Below are 23,221 nucleotides of genomic sequence, written 5' to 3' on the forward strand. Positions count from 1 at the left end.
ATAAAGTTACAATATTCTTGGTAGGCTAATTTTGCAGCTGTTTCTACAACTACACCAAGATTTGCTGTATCAAAATATTGCCTGAATTTGAGTTTTAACTTCATATTACAAGAGGATGAACTGCATGACTAGAATTATTAGGTCCCTACTGAGTGGTGCTGTCATGAAGAAAAAAAGATTATTCTGCCCTATCCAATTCTGATGTGCTTGAATAGGTCTGGTCTTCTTTATACAGATGAGATTGGGACTTGATAGACTAAGTGAAGTGGAGAGTTGAAATGTTATCTTGAAAATTCCTACTGAAATAGAATGCTGAATTAAATTAGGAACTAAAACCTAATTTATAACTGAAAAAATAGAATTGAAAATCTATTTTGTTCATGTTTATCAGATAATTACAGAAAATTTCTTTCACTTAAAGCTACACTCATTTTTTTTCTTGAGACTCAATTCAGCAACAGCTGAATTGTCAGAATGCCAATGGTGAATGGTGGCAGAAATGCAATTAGTTTTTTGATGAAGTATCTTAGAGTGGACTAGTTTACAAGAATTTACTGTATATTGTGTGGAGAACCTTGCAAGTAGGTCCTTGGAGAAGGTGTTCCAGAAAGGGAAAACGCAAAAATAAAAGATAGACATAGTAATACTTTCTTTACAGTTAAAGATTAGTTATTAGATTGTTTCCAACCAGAAATATTAGTTTGTTCATATCCAGTTTTATTTTGCTATCACCTAAAAGTTTATTTTGTAGAATATTTATGAAAGAAGTATTTTGGATGATATTGCGTACTGATAACTGTGTATATATTCTCATTTATGGAACATTTTCTATGTTAAAGCACACTGCTATTAGGAGTTGTGAAGTAATAGAAACGTAAAACTTAAGGTGCTGCCTTCCAGAATCAACAAATTGTGCCACCATGGAAATAAACTAACAGTATTCACATATATCAAGTATTGTAAGCTCATTTAAAAATCAACAAAATACAAAGACAAAAATAAGTCTGAAAAAATTTAATGGTGAGCCAAATATATAATCATGGGAGTATGTAGGCTTGTTAGTTCATTCACCAAATAGTCAACAAATATATTTGATCATCTATACTTTTCTTCCAAACTGTTGATAGTATGATGGGTAAACCCAAGACAAATAAGATGGCTTCAAAGGCTCCATATAGAAGAAAATACTCAGGTTTATACCTCTCTGTATGTAATTTCAAAACATATTACAGATGTTGTACATTGTGTAATGGTTGTGTTTCTTTTTTTTTTAAATTTCCTTCTAAGAACCTATTGTAAAGGAGTTTTATTAAGCAAAAGGAGATTACTGGATGTAGCTAATGAAAAACTGCCCTGTTTGGAGCAAAACATTCTGATATATCTGATTCTACCTTTTTTTAATGGCATTTTTTAATTTAGTTGGTAAATGAAAATACTTTTTTTTAAATTAATTTTATTTTATTTTTAAACTTTACAATATTGTATTAGTTTTGCCAAATATCAAAATTAATCCGCCACAGGTATACACGTGTTCCCCATCCTGAACCCTTCTCCCTCCTTCCTCCCCATACCATCCCTCTGGGTGGTCCCAGTGCACCAGCTCCAAGCATCCAGTATCGTTCATCGAACCTGGACTGGCGACTCGTTTCATATATGATATTATGCATATTTCAATGCCATTCTCCCAAATCATCCCACTCTCTCCTTCTCCCATAGAGTCCAAAAGACTGTTTTAAAAGAACTTTCATATCCTTAGATTTCAAATCCTTAGATTTTTAAAAGATAATTTGTTTATTTATTTTTGGCTGTGCTGGGTCTTTGTTGATGCACAAACTTTTCTCTAGATGTAGCGAGTGGGAGTTACTCTCAAGTTGTGGTGCGCAAGCTTCTCATTGTGGTGGCTTCTGTTGTGGAGCAGAGGCTCCAGGGCACCCCGGCTTCAGCAGTTGCAGCACATGGGCTCTGCTGTTGCAGACCCTAGGCTCTAGAGCCCAGGCTCAACAGTTCTGCTGCATTGGCTTAGTTGCTCAGCAGCATATGGGATCTCCTCTGATCTGATCACAGGGATCGAACCTGTGTTTTGTGCATTGGCAGGTGGATTCTTTACCTTTGAGTCACCAGGGAAGCTCCCCTAACTGAGATGTTTTTAATACAACTATTTCTGCTTTGGATTTCTCTGAGATTTCATAGATATTAAACTAGGAAGATAAGATAATAAACAGGCTTCAGTGAGACCTACTAGCTCTGTTGACTTCAGCACTTGCTTCACTTAACGCCATGATTGTTAAATGATCTGAAACTGTTGTTATGTATGCCTGCTTTATATTTTTCATATTAGCAAGTATTTTTCATTTGGTTTTGTCACACATGATTTTATTTATGTTTTACTTTTTTTCTCATGACCAAGTGGTCACTTTGCAGGTTTTCATATACTGTTTCTGAAGAATGCCAGAACACTTGTTATCATGTATATTATTATCTATTGTTATATGAAATTACCTCAAAAGTCAGTGGCTTAAAACCAGATGCATTTATTTTCTCACAGCTTCTGTGGGTCAGTGACAGCTGAGAGTCTCTGTCTCGGGGTTCACACCAGGCTGCAGTCATCAAGAGACTCGACCCAGGAAGTTTCCAGTTTCACTGAAGTGATGGTTGACAGACCTCAGGTCAGTTCTAGCTTTTTGACCAGATTTAGCTCTTTGCCACCCTTGTCTTTGTATAACTCTATAAAGCTACCCACAAAAGTGCAGTTTGCTTCCCCCAGAGTGAGCAGAGGGAGAGAGGGCAAAAAAGACAAAGAGATAGGCTGAGAGGTTGGTGAAGCAAAAGGAAAGCGGTAGTCTTTTAAAATTTAATTTGAGTGACATTTCATTACTTTTGCCATATTCTCTTGATTAGAAGTAAGGAGCCAGCTTCAGTCCACAGTCAGGAAGAGACAATCACACAAGTTCGTGATTAGCAGGAGGCAGGGTCATTGTGAGCAGTTTCAGAGACTGTCCATCACAGCATGATAGCAACAAAAACAATAAATGTATACTTTTTAAAGAATGACATGAACTAACATTGTACATGTGGATGAATTTTAAGCATCAACATCTGATACCTAAATCTGCTGGCCAAAAACAGGAATAGCTTAACAGGCCATAAAGAAAGTAAGTTGTGTAAAGTTAATGACTCATCCACTATCCTCTTCCCTGTGAAGTGTCTTATTATTGAAGATAAATAGGTTGGGTTTTAGGTCTTCTGCCATTAGTTGACTTTTTTTTTTTTTTTTTTTGCCATAAGTTTACATCCATCTCAAGAAAGAGGTTCTTTATTACCTGGAATCTTGAGGGTTAAAAGAGATGGTGAGAAATGTTGTAAATATAAAACTGATGGTTGGACAAAGTGTAGTAATATCAAGAACAGTGGGTTGATTTACCAGACTGGTAACAGAATTCTGCTTTATTATCTCAGTATTATCTCTTTACTAATTCCTAATTACTGTGCCCACAGATTTGCCATATTCTGAGAATATTTTAGAATTTGTCTCTTGCGCTTCCTCTAAGACAAGCCATCTAAATACTCTGACATTTAAATGTCTTTATTATTGAATTTGGTGTATCATGGTATTATTCTCTATGTATTTCATTTTGAAGATTTACAGAATACAGTTTAAAAAGTTATACTTAGGAAGTGAACACATCAATGTATGTGTGTCCAGTGCATGCAGGAGTGTCTGTGTACTGACTTGAAATCATTTCCTAGATAAATTTTTTAACAGGAGATAACTAAGGTCAGAGCTGCTTTTTAAGTATTATTTTATAATTTTATGTACAAGAATACTTATATATGTAAATATTGTATATGTTTAAATCTATAGAATAATATGGAAGTAATTTCTTTGTAGACAAGAACATCAAGTCTCAAGCAGAGGTTTATTTTTCACTGAATACTCTTTTTTTTTCCCGATGAATATTCTTGCATTTTTTAATTTTTATCACTCTCTTGTATGAAAATATCAGTGTAAAACAGAAAAAATAAATCTAGGTAAGTGAATAAGTGGTTATATGATTATCACAGAAAAAAATATGTTAGCTATATGGTTTGGTAAAATTTACTATTTTTATTAAACATTGACAGTTATAACACCTGTTAAAGAAATCAGTCAATTATTTTATAAATTTAAGAAACAGCTTTTTCTACAAGCATTTGATATAATAAACTATGACTACACTGAAAATATTTTTTTAAACTACTTAGTGACTAAAAAATATTTTCACTTTTGTACATATTCATAAAAAGTAACCATTGAAAGTAGTGCTTGTCTAATATGCAAACCTACATAAGTAAATAATTGATTCTTTTTTAACATTCATTTAAATATTATATATCATTAATATATTTTGCTTTTAGCAATTTTAATATATCCTCTTACCTTTAACAGAAATATTTTGTTACAAAGAATTCCAGAGCATTACATTTCATGGCCTCATAACATAACCTGATTAGAAGATATTCATTCTTTATATGAATTTATATCTTTATATTCTTTATATCCTATAGGTAGACATAACTGAGAGATTTCTCTTTCTTGGCTACTTATTAACATATTTTTCCTTTAAAAATTCAAAAAGCATAACCATGTGATGTCTCCAAGGATTTATATTTAAGTAATAATTTAACATCCTCAGTTCAGTGAGGTTTGACCTCTTATAATATTTTAGATTATGGCTTTGTTTTCTTATTATTTAAAATTTTAATCTTTTACTATCTGTATGCAATTTTATTAAAGATAATCACTTTTTCACTTAACAGAACTAAGATAAGACAGCAGTTTTAGGGAAATTTCGAACAAATCCATTTTATTTTGTGCAGTGAATTTCTTTAATCTGTCTCTCATGCTGAGTGCTAGATGACATTCATGGCCCCATGTCTTCAACACTTTGCTATGCTTTTTCAATGTCTCTCTATTTTGACTTTAGGCTAAGTAATGTAATTTGATTTGATTTGGCCTGTAAAGTGAGAAGGAAATGTCAGTCCTATGCCAGGGCCCCCCACAGGGCATTGTTTCTGTTTTCCTTCTCATCCCTTGATCAGCTTCAAGAGAAGTGCAAATGCAGACTGGTCAGGTTGTCTTAGGAGAAAGGTGAGAGGCTCAGTAGGGCCTCAGCTAAGCTCCCTTATCCCAGCCTAGGCTCAAGAAAGCATGGCTAAGATCAGCAAGGCCACCACAGAAAATCTGCAAATGCACAAAAGTAAATGCTTATCGTTATACACTGCTGAATATTGAGACTTTCTTTTCTAAAATAGAACTTAATTTTTAGAGCTGTTTTAGGCTCTCAGCAAAATTGAATGGAAAGCACAGAGAGTCCCATGTGTCCCACCTCCCACCAATGCAACCTCTCCACTGTCAACATCCTACAGAACTAAGTGGTGTAAGTGTTACTATCTATGAACCTACATGGAAGCTTCATTATTACCTAAAGGTTAGTTTTCATCAGAGTTCACTCTTGGTTTTGTATATTCTATGGGTTTTGCTAAATATATAATGACACAGACCTGAAGGAGGGTATGGCAACCCACTCCAGTATTCTTGCCTAGAGAATCCCCATGGACAGAGGAACCTGGTGGGCTACAGTCCATGGAGTCGCAAAGAGTTGGACACGACTGAAGTGACTTAGCATGCATAATTACATAAGAGAAATTTTGAGTTAATCTTTATAGAAGGTGTAAGGTCTACTATGTGTTGATTACTTTTTCTATATGCAGATATCATGGGATTGCAAAGAGTTGGACACGACTGAGCAACTGAACTGAACTGAATGCAGATATCCAGTGATTCCAGCACCATTTATTGAAGAGACTGTTGTTCATATGTTGGTGATAAAATAACTTCAGAATAACTATTTGGAGAAAATTATTTTTTTAATTAGGAAGTTTTTAAAATATAAATTCTCCTTCTCATGAACCTGACAGAGATGATAATTGAATAGGAAATCAAAGAGATTATGCAGAAAATGTAACAGAAATTAATAATGATAAAAATGTTCACCTAAGAAAATCTTTACAAAAGAAATTATGAAAAAATTGAGCAAGTGTGTCAAGTTAAATGTTGCATATTTGTAAAGTTTTTTTTTTTTTTTTTTTTTTTAATGACATGATAGCAAAAGATGTTAAAGAGTTAAAATGTCAATGAAGTTATGTGTGGACTAACTCCCCAGACACTGAAGATAAGCAATGCAAGTCACTCAGGTGTTTTATTCTGCCATCATCATTTCAAAGATTTTTGATCTTAATCCAAAAATTAGTATGAACTAATATTAGTGTCCTGGGAGGACACTGGTAGAAGCCAAGTGCCACATTGTGGGTTTACTCATCCAGTCTGTGAAAACACCTAATTGATGAGAATCTAAGGCCCGCCAGTAGCCACATGCATGAGCTTAGAAGTGGGTTATTCAGTCCCAATGAAGATTCAGTGAAGATTTCCAGTGAAGATATAAAGCCAGCCCCCAACTGAAAACTTAAGTGCTACCTACTGAAAGCCCTGGGTCTTGAACCACCCAGAGAAATTGATAATGGATTCCTGACCAGCCAAAATCTATAATATAAAAATGTTCATTTTTTTCAGTTACTAAATGTTGTGGTGACTTGTTATTTAACAATGGTAATGAATATGCTGATAATTAGAAATTTAGCTCAAATCTTTACTTTTTTGCTAATCTATCATTTACTTGACATAACTGTTCAAAATGTTCAGAATTATAATCCAAAAGTATGGACAATTATTTTTGAGTCATAAATTAATTGATCAAACAGTTTTCAATATTCATTAAAGAAAAAAAGAATATGCTTTTTTTATCTTGTATGTAATTTTCCACCTGGTATATCAACATCAGCGAAGAAGGCCTTTTGCAAACCTTCTCAAAACCTAATGAATAAAATATACCTGAAAGAAAACAGGACAAATATGACACTTATTGAATAAATAAGTAGCTATTAAAACATCAACCTCATTATTGTATTCCAAACATCACAATGATTATCTATGTTGAACAGAAAATGCATTTCTTTTGTTCTGAAACACTTTACATTTTATAATAGAGAATTTTTTGCTCTAGAAACACTGAATACTTTATTGTGGGTTGTAGTATTTTCAAAAGATAAAAGATGAGAAAAAAATCTTTAAAGAAATGAGATTTAAATATAAATGGCACCATAAAAGAATCCCATACCATAAAATACACAGAAAAAAAGGGGATGAAGTTGCTGTTTTCAGGAATAAAATAGCAGCATTTTATGGGTTGGGGAAGTTTTATGATACTACCTAATGATTTTCTTTCTTTGGCCAGTGTACAAACGCTTCAGCGTCCATAGTTTTCCATGTCTAAATTGCTAGTGTGCTCTTGTGTGTGTCTTTTCTCCAGTTATTTTATGAACCTCAGGTTTATTAGATTTCATTGTTGAAAATGCAGTTTCCTCAGATTTAAGGTGGCCTGCATTCACCTCAGTGTGGATCATGTCTTTCGTGTTGTGCTTGTATTTAATGACTGAGTCTATACATCACCAACTAAAGTGGTGACTTGGCAACTACATATTTTGTCTCTTTTATGTATGGCTCAAGAAGGAATCTTGAATATCTAACTCCACTACAACCAAAGTCACTTAAAGATAAGGAACTGAGAGTGGGGGAATTTAAAGTGTTTCTCCAAGTCTCTTTGATGTCCAATAAATGTGGTTTGCTTTACTCCAAGTTATATTGGATAAATTCACAACTAAAATTAATATATATAAAACTCCCAAATTATCTACATTGACTATATTTTTAAAAATGCATAAAATGTAAAAATTTTATCTTTAAAGATCCTCAAATTAATTGAGATGGGAAGACAATGTAAAAAAAAATTACTTCAAAAAGCTTAATTTAATACTTACATCTGAAAACAGTGCCCAGAGGTAGAAAGTGATTGTCCAGGATTATACAGCTGATAGAAATTCTAGAATTATAATCTTAATACATTCACTTAAGTTTAAGCATAGCAGGACTTTTTAATTAATGCCTTGACTTTCTAAATTTTTCTACTAGTCTCTCTGTCATCAATATATATCTAAGTATAAAGGAAAGTAATAACCTATTATTCCATTACAAATCTACTTTTTCAAAGAAAAAAAGAAGATAGCCAATATTTTGATTATAATGAATGTTTGGCATTCTTTATAAGGCTCTTTTTCCAAACAGAAAAATCAGAAAATGTACCAACAAATTCTTTTAAAGTAAATACTAACTTTAAAAATATTTTCAATTATTTGTTATTAGCTTACGGCTTTCTTGGTGGCTCAGAGGTTAAAGCATCTGCCTCCAATGTGCGAGACCTGGGTTTGGTCCCTGAGTCAGGAAGATCCCTTGGAGAAGGAAATGGCAACCCACTCCAGTATTCTTGCCTGGAGAATCCCATGGACGGAGGAGCCTGGTAAGCTACAGTCCACGGGGTCGCAAAAAGTCAGACACGACTGAACGACTTCACTTTCACTTTTCACTTAAAGTATTTGTTCTGTGCTTGAAATTAGCAGGGTATGAAGCACTCAGTGCATTTCAGAATAACTTTTTTTTTTGTGATTTGAATCTGTAAAGAAAAGTACTTTTAGCAAATTTCACAAGAGGTGAAGGAGATGATCTCAATATGATTATATAAAAAATTGTTCAACACATCTTTTGCTTTAAGTAGAAAAGCATTGTGTAAGTAATCATCTAAGACCTCAAGTTGAGACCCAAGGACACAAGAAACATATAAACATATCCCCAATTCCTTCCAAAGATGGAATTTGGTGTGTTCCAAATAATGATGCAGAAGTAACATACTGTAACAAGGAAAGACATTAATTGAAATAATAAGCACTAATGGTGAGTTAGGCTTCCCTCATAGCTCAATTGGTAAAGAATCCACCTGCAATGCAGAAGACCGCAGTTCAATTCCTGGGTCAGGAAGATCCCCTGGAGAAGGGACAGGCTACCCACTCTAGTATTCTTGGGCTTCCCTTGTGGTTCAGCTGGTAAAGAATCCACCTGCAATGCAGGATACCTGGGTTTAATATCTGGGTTGAGAAAATCTGCTGGAGAAGGGAAAGAAAGGCAACCCACTTCAGTATTCTGGCCTGGAGAATTCCATGGACTGTATAGTCCATGGGGTTGTAAAGAGTCAGACATGACTGAGTGACTTTCACACACAGAACCATAAAGAAGACTGAGGGCAGAAGAATTGGCACTTTTGAACTGTATGTCCTGGATAAAACTCTTGAAAGTTCCTTGGACTGCAAGGAGCTCAAACCAGGCAATCCTAAAGGAAATCAACCCTGAATATTCATTGGAAGGACTGATGCTGAAGCTGAAACTCTAATACATTGGCCACCTGATGTGAAGAACTGACTCATTGGAAAAGACCCGGATGCTGGAAAAGATTGAAGGCAAGAGGAGAAGGGGACGATAGAGGATGAGATGGATCACCAACTCGATTGTCATGAGTCTGAGCAAACTCCAGGAGACAGTGTAGAACAGGGAAGTTTGGCATGGAGTCGCAAGAGTTGGACATGACTTAGCAACTTAACAACAACAAATGTTGAGAGATGTGGGAAGAACATAATTGTGAGTTTTGATTAATTTTCAGTTTATGAATAGACCAAATCTTTTCAGATTTATAATTTATTAGACACTTGAGGGATTAGAAGGCTAATAGTATTATTTCTAAGTGTCAGTACTAGTTGCATTTTTAATGTTTGTTTTCAATGATACTCTTAATTATCACTCTTTTGTCTCTTTTCATTCTCTTTTATTTTCATACTTTTTCCCCTTCTCCCTTCCTCCTTCTTTCCTTCTTCCCTTTTCTTTCTTTCTTCTTCCTCTCTCTGTGTATTCCTGCCATGATTTCTTCTCTTATTCTTCTGTTTGTTTCATGCACCCTTTTAAAGGAAGATACAGTAATTTCCACAAAAGAAGAGGATTTGGCACTGGGTTAGGAAGAGCCCCTGGAGTAGGAAATAGCAAAGCAATCCAGTATTCTTGCCTGGAAAATTCCATGGGCAGAGGATTCTGGCGGACTTTAGTCCATGGGGCTCGCAAAGAATCAGGCACAACTGAGCACACAGGAACACACACACAAAAATCTTCATACACTGAAAACATTCGACAATGGCTATTCCTCACATTCTGAGCATGACTATTTATTGTTAAGTATCTTATGGTTGCTAAATAAACTAGGATGCTAGTTAATTTTGAATTTGATATATAGAACAAATACATATATATTTATTCTTTTTATTTATTTTTGGCCACACTGCATTGCTGGTGGGATCTTAGTTCCCTGACAAGGGATCAAACTGAGATCCAAACCGAGGCAGTGAAAATACCAAGTCCTAACCACTGGACAACCATGGAATTCCCAAAACAAATCAATTTTAGTACAAATATATTCCATGTAATATAAATTGGCATTCTGTATTTTCTCATTTGCTCTTCTGGCTAATCTACTAACATCTTATGAAATAATAGTAATAGTAATAAAAATCCACAAATCCAGTCACATACGTTTTGTCCTCATACATCTGAGTTTTCTGAAATAGTGTAAATTAAGGAAATGAGCATCAAATAAGATGATTCTGAGCTTGAATCATTGTGCAATTCTGATCAAATCACTTCACCTCTCAAGCTTTTTTTCCTTATTTAAATACAGCAGGAATGATTGTAAAAGCATCAAAAGCTTGGTGTGAAAATTAGATGGTGTTATATAAAGTAACCAGCAAAGGTAATTCTTATATACACCAATTTATTTCAAATTCAGAGGATATAATGTAGAACCATACATTAAATGATGTGTACTTTGTTTATATACAAAGTATGTCTGTCACTTAAAGAGGAAGTCACATACTGAGCTTGCCAAACTGCAAGTCAGAACTTGGAAAGCTGAGAGACAGTTTGAAAGTACTCTGTGGCAAAAGAGACCAACCTGAGCCAAGATTAAGTTGGTCATTAAGTACTGATCTGTCAGTCAGGACAAGTAGCGAGGGTGAAAAAATATACAAAAATACTGCTTGTCAAGGACAGTAGAGAAGAACAGTTTATTTAAAAAGCATTCATCCACAGTCTATTGCAAACCCAAGGTTTTACTCTCATCAGACCAGAAAAGGTCCTGATTTCAAGAAATTGATCAAGGATTCAGTCTTAAAGAAAAGAAACCTAAACAACCATTATAAAACAATGTAATAAAGATAGAAGTGGCATTATTCTCAATTACAAGCATAAGTTCTGAAAAAAAGCGATCACTGACTTTAGCCTTAAAATTTAGCAGACTTGAATGAGAGACAGGAGGATAAAGAAAACATTTGAGGAGAACATGAATAAAGCATCAATTGTGTGGGTACATGTTACTGCTGCTGCTAAGTCGCTTCAGTCATGCCCGACTCTGTGCGACCCCATGGATGGCAGCCCACTGGACTCCTCTGTCCCTGGGATTCTCCAGGCAAGAGTATGGGAGTAGGTTGCCATTTCCTTCTCTGTACATGTTACTATAAGCAGTTAAATACTTTAATCCTAAAATGTGATGGAAAAAGCATCAAGAGATAAGGAAAGAATCTAGTATGTTCAAAGCAAATTAACAACAGTATGTGTACTTTTTAAGAAATCATTAACATCTGGAGATACATCATAATTTTGCCATTTAGGGCAGTTTTCTAGCCATTGAAGACTCCCTGTAGGAAAAGATGAAGGATAAGAGTAGAAGGCATGTAAAATGAGAGGCACGTTGTGCTCTAGGAATGGGGCTAGATGATGTCACACATGTCCACAGTGACTCACAGAATCACAGGTTATAACATTGAAATTTTCCTAGGATATCCAGAGAATATATATATATATATATATATATATATATGAAACTTACATTTAAATTCAAAATCTGAGAGTTAAGGAATAAAATCTTATCTAACAACTTAGTTTCGAGAAAAATTAGTAAATTAAGGAGTTGTTGAAATACTGAAAGTAGATGAGAATTATTCTAACCCCTTCTCTCAGGGAAAGATGTAAAGGAAAAGGGAGAAATTCAATACATTGAAAAGGAACTTTTGGGAAACAAAGAAAACAGTGCAAAACTCTTTCTCTTCCTGTTTTCCCTTCTCTCCTTTGTAAGAAATACTAGATGCTTGGGGCTGGTGCACTGGGACGACCCAGAGGGATGGTATGGGGAGGGAGGAGGGAGGACGGTTCAGGGTGGGGAACACATGTATACCTGTGGTGGATTCATTTTGATATTTGGCAAAACTAATACAATTATGTAAAGTTTAAAAATAAAATTAAATTAAAAAAATAAAAATACATAGTTAAAAAAAAAAAAAAAAGAAACAATCTTTTATGTAGGGAAAAACATGTATGCAACTTGGGGAGGAGGGAAGGAGTTGGGGAAGGCCTGAGCAGGGTGAGTGAGATCTAGCCTGGCCTGGAGTACAGAACCTGAGCCATGATGAGTGGTGGAGAAGGGCAACTGTCTGGGCAGAGGTGGGGATGACCTGGTAGGGAGTTTAGAGCCAAACAGGATGAAGGAGGGCATCTCCTTGATGGGTGCCCTTGTTCATTGTATCATAGTGTAATCAAGATGTAGGGCGTGTGGGATGGCATGGGACAGCCCAACAACAGATGGCAGAGTTTGGATGGGTTGGATTGAACAATCCTGGAGGGGAGGGTATTTGAAGTGACATTTCAAAGAAGTTGTCAGTGAGGTGAGATGCACACACACTGGAGGATGTCAGAAGGCAAGTGTGTGAGGGGAGGGTGACCACACGAGAGCAGCCTGCCCCTGCTTCTCATGCCCTGACTGTAGGGAAGGGGGCTTCAGATGCAGAGGCTGCCTAGAAGGTGTGTCAGAACCCAAGGGCTGGGGAGAGCAGCTAAAAGAGGGGGAAACAGAGCATGGCATCCTGCAGCTGGAGTGAGGCCAGGTGTCCATAGTGAGGAGGAACTGGCTGTGCTGATGGACGATTAATGTTATGTGGATGAGGTGGTTTAAAAAAAATTTTAATGTACTAATAATTCAATATATGAAAATAAATAACATAAGAAGAACAGATACCATTTTATTGCAAATTTGATAGTGGCTAAGAAAATAAATCTTAAAAGTTATCATGAGAAAAAATAGTTCTTGTATCAATAGCTTCATATGGTGATAGATGGAAACGACTTATTGTGGTGTTCATTGCACATTGTATACAACCGTTGAATCTTAATGATGTTCACCTGAATGTTGTACATCAATTGTGTACAATTGAATGTTGTGGGTCACTTATGAAAAGAAAAGAGAAAGTGAAAATATTAGTTGCTCAGTCGTGTCCAACTCTTTGGGACCCTACCAGGCTCATCTGCCCATGGAATTCTCCAGGCAAGCATACTGGAGTAGGTAGTCATTCCCTTCTCCAGGAGATCTTCCTGATCCAGGGGTCAAATTCAGGTCTCCTTCACTACAGGTAGATTCTTTACTATCTGAGTCACCAGGGAAGCCCAATTATGCTGCTGCTGTTAAGTCGCTTCAGTCGTGTCTGACTCTATGTGACCCCATAGACGGCAGCCCACCAGGCTCCCCCATCCCTGGGATTCTCCAGGCAAGAACACTGGAGTGGGTTGTCATTTCCTTCTCCAATGCAGGAAAGTGAAAAGTGAAAGTGAAGTTGCTCAGTCGTGTCCGACCCTCAGCGACCCCATGGACTGCAGCCTTCCAGGCTTCTCCATCCATGGGATTTTCCAGGCAAGAGTACTGGAGTGGAGTGCCATTGCCTTCTCCGAGCCCAATTATACTTCAGTTCAAAGAATTAATGAGAACTACACTTCTCACTGTCAGAGAAAAGGATTACAAATATATGTGTGTGTGTGTGTATATATATATATATATATATTTTTTTTTTTTTTTTTTTCAAAGAAGCAACTTAAGGTGAGCACTGAAGATTTGGGTGAGAATTAGAAGTATTGCTAACACTTGTCTTCAGGATAAAGAAATACATGAAAATAACTCAGTTGTGTATAGTTTCTGTATAACTACCAATATATCTATGTAGATTGCATATATACATATAAACACACACACACATATATACATATATGTATATGTATATAACCTGTGTGTATATCTACATTCTGTAGCTCTGTTTGCAAAGAGGTCCTGGTAACATAGACACACCAATAGTAATGAGCTTGGATTGCACCCACTTTTTGGTTTCCCCTGTGGCTCAGTGTAAAGAATCTGCCTGCAATGCAGGAGCAGCTGGTTCTATCCTTGGGTCACCAAGATCCCCTGAAGGCAGGCATGACAACCCAACCCAGTATTCTTGCCTGGAGAATCCCATGTGCAGAGGAGCCTGCAAGGCCATAGTCCATAGGGTCATCAAGAGTCAGACATGACTGAAGTGACTGAACACGTACACACAGCATCCACTTGTATCTTCTAAAGAACATTCTCCAACAAAAAAAATTAGGGTTCTTATGGAGGGGGCTTGTTTGATTCCAGTGCATGAAGCATGGAAAGAACAAGCAAGTAGTGGTGTCTGTGTGTGTGTGTGTGTGTGCGCGTGTGTTTCTTATCAGAAACAAGAAAGTGCTCAAAAAGTGATGGGTAAAAGGAGGATGTTCCTATTGGGCAACTCTGAGACAATTGGAGAATCAAATAATTAATAATAAGAAGAAACTGTACTCACTTGTCAAAACTCTTCAGAGAAGACTCTCATAGATTTCTACAAGTGCCTACCATGCAATGAATATGATTTATTGATCTCCTGTGCTTATAGGTGGATATTGATACTTGGCAGTAGCAATCATTTTCAGGCATTTTCAAAGATAAATTGTGTAAAATATTACAGATAAGCATGAAGAGTACTCACAATCCATCTTGAAGATAAGGAATACCAACTTTGAACCCCAACCAAGTAAAATACTATTCCTTAAGAAGAATTTCTTTCTTTTCAGTGGATCTGTGTTTCAAAGAATAGTAATTTTAAAAAATTTCATTAATAAGAGTTGTGGAAACCTGTTTTTCCAGAACATCTAGCTAAGATAATCAATACAGGTGGCTACAGTAAACAACAGATTTTCAACATAGACCAAAGAGCCTTATGTTGGAAGAAGATGTCATCCAGAACCTTCACATCTAGAGAGAAATCAATGTCAGGCTTCAGAGCTTCAAAGGACAGGCTGACTCTCTTGTTAGGGGCTAATGTAGTTGGTGACTTTAAGTTGAAGCCAAGGCTCATTTACCATTCTAGGAAAATCCTAGGGCCCTTAAGGATTACACTAAATTTTGTTTCCCTGTGTTCTATAAATGGAACAGCAAAGCCAGAATGACAGCACATCTGTTTATACAACATGGTTTACTGAATATTTTAAGTCCCTTGTTGAGAGCTAGTGCTCAGAAGAAAAACTTCCTTTCAAAATATTACTGCTCTTTGACAATATACCTGGTCATTCAAGAACTCTGATGGAAATGTACAATGAGATTAATATTGTTTTGATTGCCTGATAATACAACATCCACTCTGCAACCCATGGATCAAAGAGAAATTTTTACTTTTAAGTCTTTTTATTTAAGAAATATATTTTGTAAGGCCATTGCTGCCATTGACAGTGATTCCTCTGATAGGTCTAGCAAACTAAATTGAAAACCTGCTGGAAAGGATTCACCATTCTAGCTACCATGATGAACATTCATGGAAAGAGGTCAAAATACTAACATTAACACAGTTTGAAGAAGTTGATTCCAACCTTCATGACTTTGAGGCTTCAAGACTTCAATGGAAGCAGTAACTGCAGATCTGGTAGAATTTGAAAGAGTACTAGAGTTAGTCCTGAAGGGGAGCCTGAAGATGTGACTGAATTGCTGCAATCTCATGATAACACTTGAATGGATAAGTTGCTTCTCATGGATACGCAAAGACAGTGGTTTCTTGAGATGGAATCTACTCCTGATGAAGATGTTCTGAAAATAGTTGAAATGTGAACGAAGGATTTAGATTATTCCATAAACTTAGTTGCTCAAAGTAGAGGCAGGATTTGAGAGGATTGACTCCAGTTTTGAAAGCAGTTCTGTGGATAAATGCTACAGAGAAATCCTGTCCATGAAAGGATGTGGCAAACTTCACTGTTGTATTATTTTAAGAAATTACACAGCCACCCCAACTTTTAGCAACCACTACCCTGATAGGTCAGCTGCCAACAACACTGAGGCAAGACCCTTCACCAGAAAAAAGATTATGGCTTGTTGAAGTCTCAGATGATAGCATTTTTCAGCAACAAAATATTTTAAATTAAGTATCAATTCACTTCAGTTGTTGTCATGTCTGACTCTTTGTGACCACATGGTCTGCAGCACACCAAGCTTCTCTGCCCATCACCAACTCCCAGAGCTTGCTCAAGCTTATGTCCATTGAGTGGGTGATGCCATCCAACCATCTCATCCTCTGTCATCCTCTTCTCCTCCTGCCTTCAATCCTTCCCAGCACAAAGGTCGTTTCCAAAGAGTCAGTTCTTCATATCAGCTGGCCAAACTATTGGTGCTTCAGCTTTAAAGAGTGTACATCATATTTTTAGATGTAATGCTGTTGTAGACTTCATAGACTACAGTACAATTTAAGCATAAATTTAATATGCAATGGGAAACCAAGAAAATTGTGATCTGTTTTATTCAGATGTTCTTTTCATTGTGGTATGGAACCAGAGCTGCACTTTTTTCCTGGATAGTTCTGTATCTATATCACATCAGATCAGATCAGATCAGTCACTCAGTCGTGTCCGACTCTTTGTGACCCCATGAATCACAGCATGACAGGCATCCCTGTCCATCACCAACTCCCGGAGTTCACTCAGACTCACGTCCATTGAGTCAGTGATGCCATCCAGCCATCTCATCCTCTGTTGTCCCCTTCTCCTCCTGCCCCCAACCCCTCCCAGCATCAGAGTCTTTTCCAATGAGTCAACTCTTTGCATGAGGTGGCCAAAGTACTGGAGTTTCAGCTTCAGCATCATTCCTTCCAAAGAAATCCCAGGGCTGATCTCCTTCAGAATGGACTGGTTGGATCTCCTTGCAGTCCAATGGACTCTCAAGAGTCTTCTCCAACACCACAGTTCAAAAGCATCAATTCTTCGGTGCTCAGCCTTCTTCACAGTCCAACTCTCACATCCATACATGACCACAGGAAAAACCATAGCTTTGACTAGACGAACCTTTGTTGGCAAAGTAATGTCTCTGCTTTTGAATATGCTATCTAGGTTGGTCATAACTTTCCTTCCAAGGAGTAAACGTCTTTTAATTTCATGGCTGCAGTCACCATCTGTAGTGATTTTGGAGCCCAGAAAAATAAAGTCTGAACTGTTTCCACTGTTTCCCCATCTATTTCCCATGAAGTGGGACCAGATGCCGTGATCTTCGTTTCTATATAGTATCCCCATTTCCATTAATCTATCTTTAGCCATCAAATATTTGCCAGTGCTCATACCAGGTCAGTTATATATTTCAGGAAGCATTAATCATTTTAAAATACTGAATGGAATTGTGCAAATGCAGATTACAGACATTTCCTAAACTATACATTTTTTTTATTTTTTTAATATAAATTTATTTTAATTGGAGGTTAATTACTTTACAATATTGTATTGGTTTTGTCATACATCAAAAAGACGATAATCTGATGGTGTTGAAGTTTAATGAAATAATTTTAAATCAGCATGCTCTACTGGAGTTAGGATCATTTACTTAATCTATTGTGGATCACAACAAACTGTGGGAAATTATTAAAGATATGGGAATATCATATCTTTATGATATGAGCATCTGACATGCCTCATGAGAAATCTATATGCAAGTCAGGAAACAACAGTTAAAACTGGACATGGAACAACAGATTGGTTCCAAATTGGAAAAGGAGAACATCAAAGCTGTATATTGTCACCCTGCTTATTTAACTTAAGTACATCATGAGAAATGCTGAGCTGGATGAAGCACAAGCTGGAATCAAGATTTCTAGGAGAGATATCAATAACTCAGATATACAGGTGACACCACCCTTATGGCATAAAGGGAAGAAGAACTAAGAAGCCTCTTGATGAAAGTGAAAGAGGAGAGTGAAAAAGTTGGCTTAAAATTAAACATCCAGAAAATTAAGATCATGGCATCTGGTCCCATCACTTCATAGCAAATACATGGGGAAACAATAGAAACAGTGACAGACTTTATTTGGGGGGCTCCAAAATCACTGCAGATGGTGACTGAAGCCGTGAAGTTAAAAGATGCTTGCTCCTTGGAAGAAAAGTTATGACCAACCTAGACAGCATATTAAAAAGGAGGGACATCACTTCACCAACAACAGTCTGTCTAGTCAAGGCTATGGTTTTTCCAGTGGTCATGTATGGATGTAAGAGTTGGACTCTAAAGAAAGCTGAGTGCCAAAGAATTGATGCTTTTGAATTGTGGTGTTGGAGGAGACTCTTGAGAGTCCCTTGGACTGCAAGGAGATCAAACCAGTCCATCCTGAAGGAAATCGGTCCTGAATATTCATTGGAGGGACTGATGCTGAAGTTGAAACTCCAACACTTTAGCCACCTGATGCGAACAACTGACTCTTTTGAAAAGACTCTGATCCTGGGAAAGATTGATGGTGGGAGGAGATGGGGACAGAGGATGAGATGGTTGGATGGCATCACTGACTCAATGGACATGAGTTTGAGTAAATTCTGGGAGTAAACAATGGGGAGGGAGGCCTGGCGTGCTTTAGTCCATGGGACTGCAAAGAGTTGGACACAACTGAGTGACAGAACTGAACTAAACCTAATCTATTACAATTATGTCCCCAAAAAATAATCTTTTGCTGTTTGTCATGGGATCTTTGAAGATGAATAAGGAAGAAAAAAGGAATAGGAGTAACTGAATGGGACTAGTGATGCTGGTGACTGTCTACATCAAAGATTTAAATGAATCAGTAAAATACCTACTGCAAACCTAGTTCAAGGATTGTTGTCAGAAGGACTCATTAGGATCATGCTGTGTGAATGGGTGTTTGAGATGGCAGTGCATGGTATCACTTGTACTGACCTTGCTCATCACTTGTTCCTGACCATAAAATTAGAGGATTGGCTACTCTATTTCCAATTTTCATTCTCTTCAATATTGTTGTTGTTTAGTCACTAAGTCATATCTGACTTTTTGTGACCCCATGGATGGTAGGCCACCAGACTTCTCTGTCCATGGGATTTCCCAGGCAAAAATACTGAAGTGGGTTGCCATATCCTTCTCCAGGAGATCTTCCCAACCCATGGATCAAACCTGTTTCTCCTGCATTGCAGACAGATTCTTTACCCATGAGCCACCAGGGCATCTCCATTCTCTTCATTACATTTTGAAAAAATAAAGAACTAACTTGAATTTACAATTGATTGTAAATTTAAAATTACCAATTTACAATTGACAGTTGATAAAATAATTTCATATTTAGTTAATTCATATTAACTTAAAAATATATAAAAGTTTTAGACTGACTTTCCTAAATGTTGTATATCTGAGAGATAGAAATGTGGACACTCTGTGAAGTTTGACTTCAAGTGTACTGGGTTTAATTCCTGCTTATTAATTAAGTCCTTAATAAGATCTGTGAGTTTGTCTTTACTTACAAATGACTTCTTTATGATATTGTATGTATGAAAAGGCAGAGGAACCAGAGATCAAATCACCAACATCCTTTGGATCATAGGGTCTTCCCTTATGGCTCAATGGTAAAGAGCCTGTTTGCAATGTGGAGACCTGGGTTTGATCCCTGGATTGGGAAGATCCCCTAGAGAAGGAAATGTCAACCCACTCTAATATTCTTGCCTGAAGAATTTCATGGGCAGAGGAGCCTGGTGGGCTACGGTCAATGGGGTCAAAAAGAGTTGGACACAACTGAGCAACTAACACTTTCACTTTCACATCATAGAAAAAGAAAGATAATTCCAGAATAACACCTACTTCTGCTTCATTGACTACACTTTAAAGCCTTTGACTGTGTGGATCAAAATAAACTTTCGAAAATTCTTCAAGAGATGGGAATAGCAGACCACATTACCTGCCTCCTGAGAAACCTGTATGCAGGTCAAGAAGCAACAGTTAGAACTGGACATGGAACAACAGACTGGTTCCAAATTGGGAAAGGAGTACATCAAGGCTGTATATTGTCACTCTGCTTATTTAACTTATATGCAGAGTACATTATACAAAATGCCAGGCTGGATGAATCACAAGCTAAAGTCAATATTTTCAGGAGAAATATCAACAACTTCATTATATAGATGAAACAATCCTAATAGCAGAAAGTGAAGAGGAACTAAAGAGCTTTTTGATGATAGTGAAAGAAGAGAGTGAAAAAGTTGACTAAAACATCAACATTCAAAATACTAAAATCATGACATTTTGTCCAGTCACTTCATGACAGATAGATGGGGAAAAAATGGAAACAGTGATAGACTTCATTTTATTGTGCTCCAAAATCACAGCCATGAAATTAAAAGATGCTTGATTCTTTGAAGAGATCTATGACAAACCTAGAGAGCTTATTAAAAAGTAGAGACATTATTTTGCCTACAAAGATCCATCTAGTCAAAGCTATGGTTTTCCAGTAGTCATGTACGGATGTGAGAGTTGGACCATAAAGAAGGTTGAGTGCCAAAGAACTGATGCCTTCAACTGTGGCACTTGAGAAGGCTCTTGAGAAACTTAGACAGCAAGGAGATCAAACCAGGCAACCCAAAAGGAAATTAGTTCTGAATATTCATTGGAAGGATTGATGCTGAAAAGTATTCAGCTTTAATACTTTGACCGCCTGATGCAAAGAGGCAACTCATTGGAAAAGACCCTGATGTTGGGAAAAATTGAAGAGGAGAAGGGGACAACAGAGGATGAGATGGTGGGATGGGATCACCAACTCAATGGACATGAGTTTAAGTAAGCCTCAGGAGTTGGTGATGGACAGGGAAGTCTGGCGTGCTGTAGGCTATGAGGTCACAAAGAGTCGGACACGACTTAGAGACTGAGCAGCAGGAACAATGTATGATTATATGGAATAATATATTTTAAAAGATCTAGTTTTTCAATTAATTTTTAAATTTTATTTAGAGGATAATTACTTTACAATATTGTGGTGGTTTTTACCATACATAGCAGTGAATTAGCCATGGGTGCACATGATCTAGCATGATGATAGTAACACTGTCACTCATTTCTGACAGATATTTTTCTTCATTTTGTGCTTATTATGGTTGTTTTTTAAAAATGAACAATGCAAAGAAATGAGAAAGACTAGAGAGCTCTTCAAGAGAATTAGAGATGTCAAGGGAATATTTCAGGCAAAGATGGGCACAATGAACAGATAAGGCATGGATTTAATAGAAGCAGAAGATATTAAGAAGAGGTGGCAAGAATACACAGTAGAACTATACAAAAAATAAAAGATCTTCATGACCCAGATAACCACAATGGTGTGATCACTCCCCTAGAGCCTGACATTCTAGAATGCAAAGTCAGTGGGCCATAGGAAGCATCACTAGGGACAAAACTAGTGGAGGTGATGGAATTCCAGTTGAGCTATTTCAAATCTTACAAGATGATCTGTTAAAGTGCTGCACTCAATATGCCAGCAAATCTGGAAAACTCAGCAGTGGCCATAGGGCTGGAAATATTCAGTTTTCATTCCAATTCCAAAGAGGGGCAATGTCAAATAAGGTTCAAACTATCTCACAGTTGCACTCATTTCACATGCTAGCAAAGTAATGCTCAAAATCCTTCAAGGTAGGCTTCAACAGTATGTGAACAGAGAACTTTCGGATGTACAAGCTAGATTTAGAAAACGCAGAAAACCAGAGATCTAATTGCCAACATCCATTGGATCATAGAAAAAGCTAGAGAATTCCATAAAAATATCTACTTTTGATTCATTGACTATGCTACAGCCTTTGACTGTATGGATCACAACAAATTGTGGAATATTCTTTAAGAGATGGAAATACCAGACCACTTTAGTTGCTTCCTGAGAAATCTGTATGTAGGTCAACATTCAACAGTTAGAATTGAACATGGAAAAACACACGGGTACAAAATTGAGAAACAAGTACTTCAAGGCTATATATTGTCACCCTGCTTATTTAACTTACATGCAGAGTACATCATGCAAAATGCCAGGCTGGATGAAGCACAAGCTTGAATCAAGATTGCCAAAAGAAATATCAGCAACCTCAGATATGCAGATTACATCACCCTTATGGCAGAAAGCAAGTTATAGGGTCTCTTGGACTTTAATTAAAGAGAAATTAAAGATCCTCTTGATTAATGTGAAATAGGAGAATTAAAAAGCTGGCTTAAGACTCAACATTCAAAAAACTTCAGATCATGGCATCCAGTCCCATCACTTGAAGGCATATATATGGGGAAACAATGGAAACAGTGACAGACTTCCTTTTCTTGGGCTCCAAAATCACTGTAGATGGTGACTGCAGGCATGAAATTAAAAGACGCTTGCTCCTTGGAAGTAAAACAATGACAAACATAGATAGTGTATTAAAAAGCAGAGACATTACTTTGCCTACAAAGGTTTGTATAGTCAAAGCTATTGTTTTTTCAGTAGTCCTATATGGATGTGAGACCTGGATGAGAAAAAAGACTGAACGCCAAAGAATTGATGCCTTCAACTATGCTGCTGGAGAAGACTATTGAGAGTCCCTTGGACAGCAAGGCAATCAAGCCAATACATCCTAAAGGAAATCAACTCTGAATATTCACTGGGAAGACTGATGCTGAAGCTGAAGCTCCAATACAGGCCACCTGATGCAGAGGGCCCACTCATTGGAAAAGACCCTGATTCTGGAAAAGATGAAGGCAGGAAGAGAAGGGGATGACAGAGGATGAGATGGTTGGATGGCATCACTGACTCAATGGGCATGAATTTGAGCATACTCCAGGAGATGGTGAAGCACAGCAAATCCTGGTGAGCTGCAGTTCATGTGGTCACAAAGAGCTGGACATGACTGAGTGACAGAACAACAGCAAATGCCTTGATTTTTATAATACTTGTGTCCACCTTACTTCCTCCTTTTTAAGTCATTTCCTTTTCATGTCTTGTATAATTTTAGTTTTATAGCTGCTTCTCTATATTTGTGATCCATAGAGAATATTTTCAGTGTAAACACTGATACATTTAACAGTCA

The sequence above is a fragment of the Bubalus bubalis genome, chromosome 5 (assembly GCF_019923935.1).
Source record: "Bubalus bubalis isolate 160015118507 breed Murrah chromosome 5, NDDB_SH_1, whole genome shotgun sequence".
Taxonomy (NCBI): domain Eukaryota; kingdom Metazoa; phylum Chordata; class Mammalia; order Artiodactyla; family Bovidae; genus Bubalus; species Bubalus bubalis.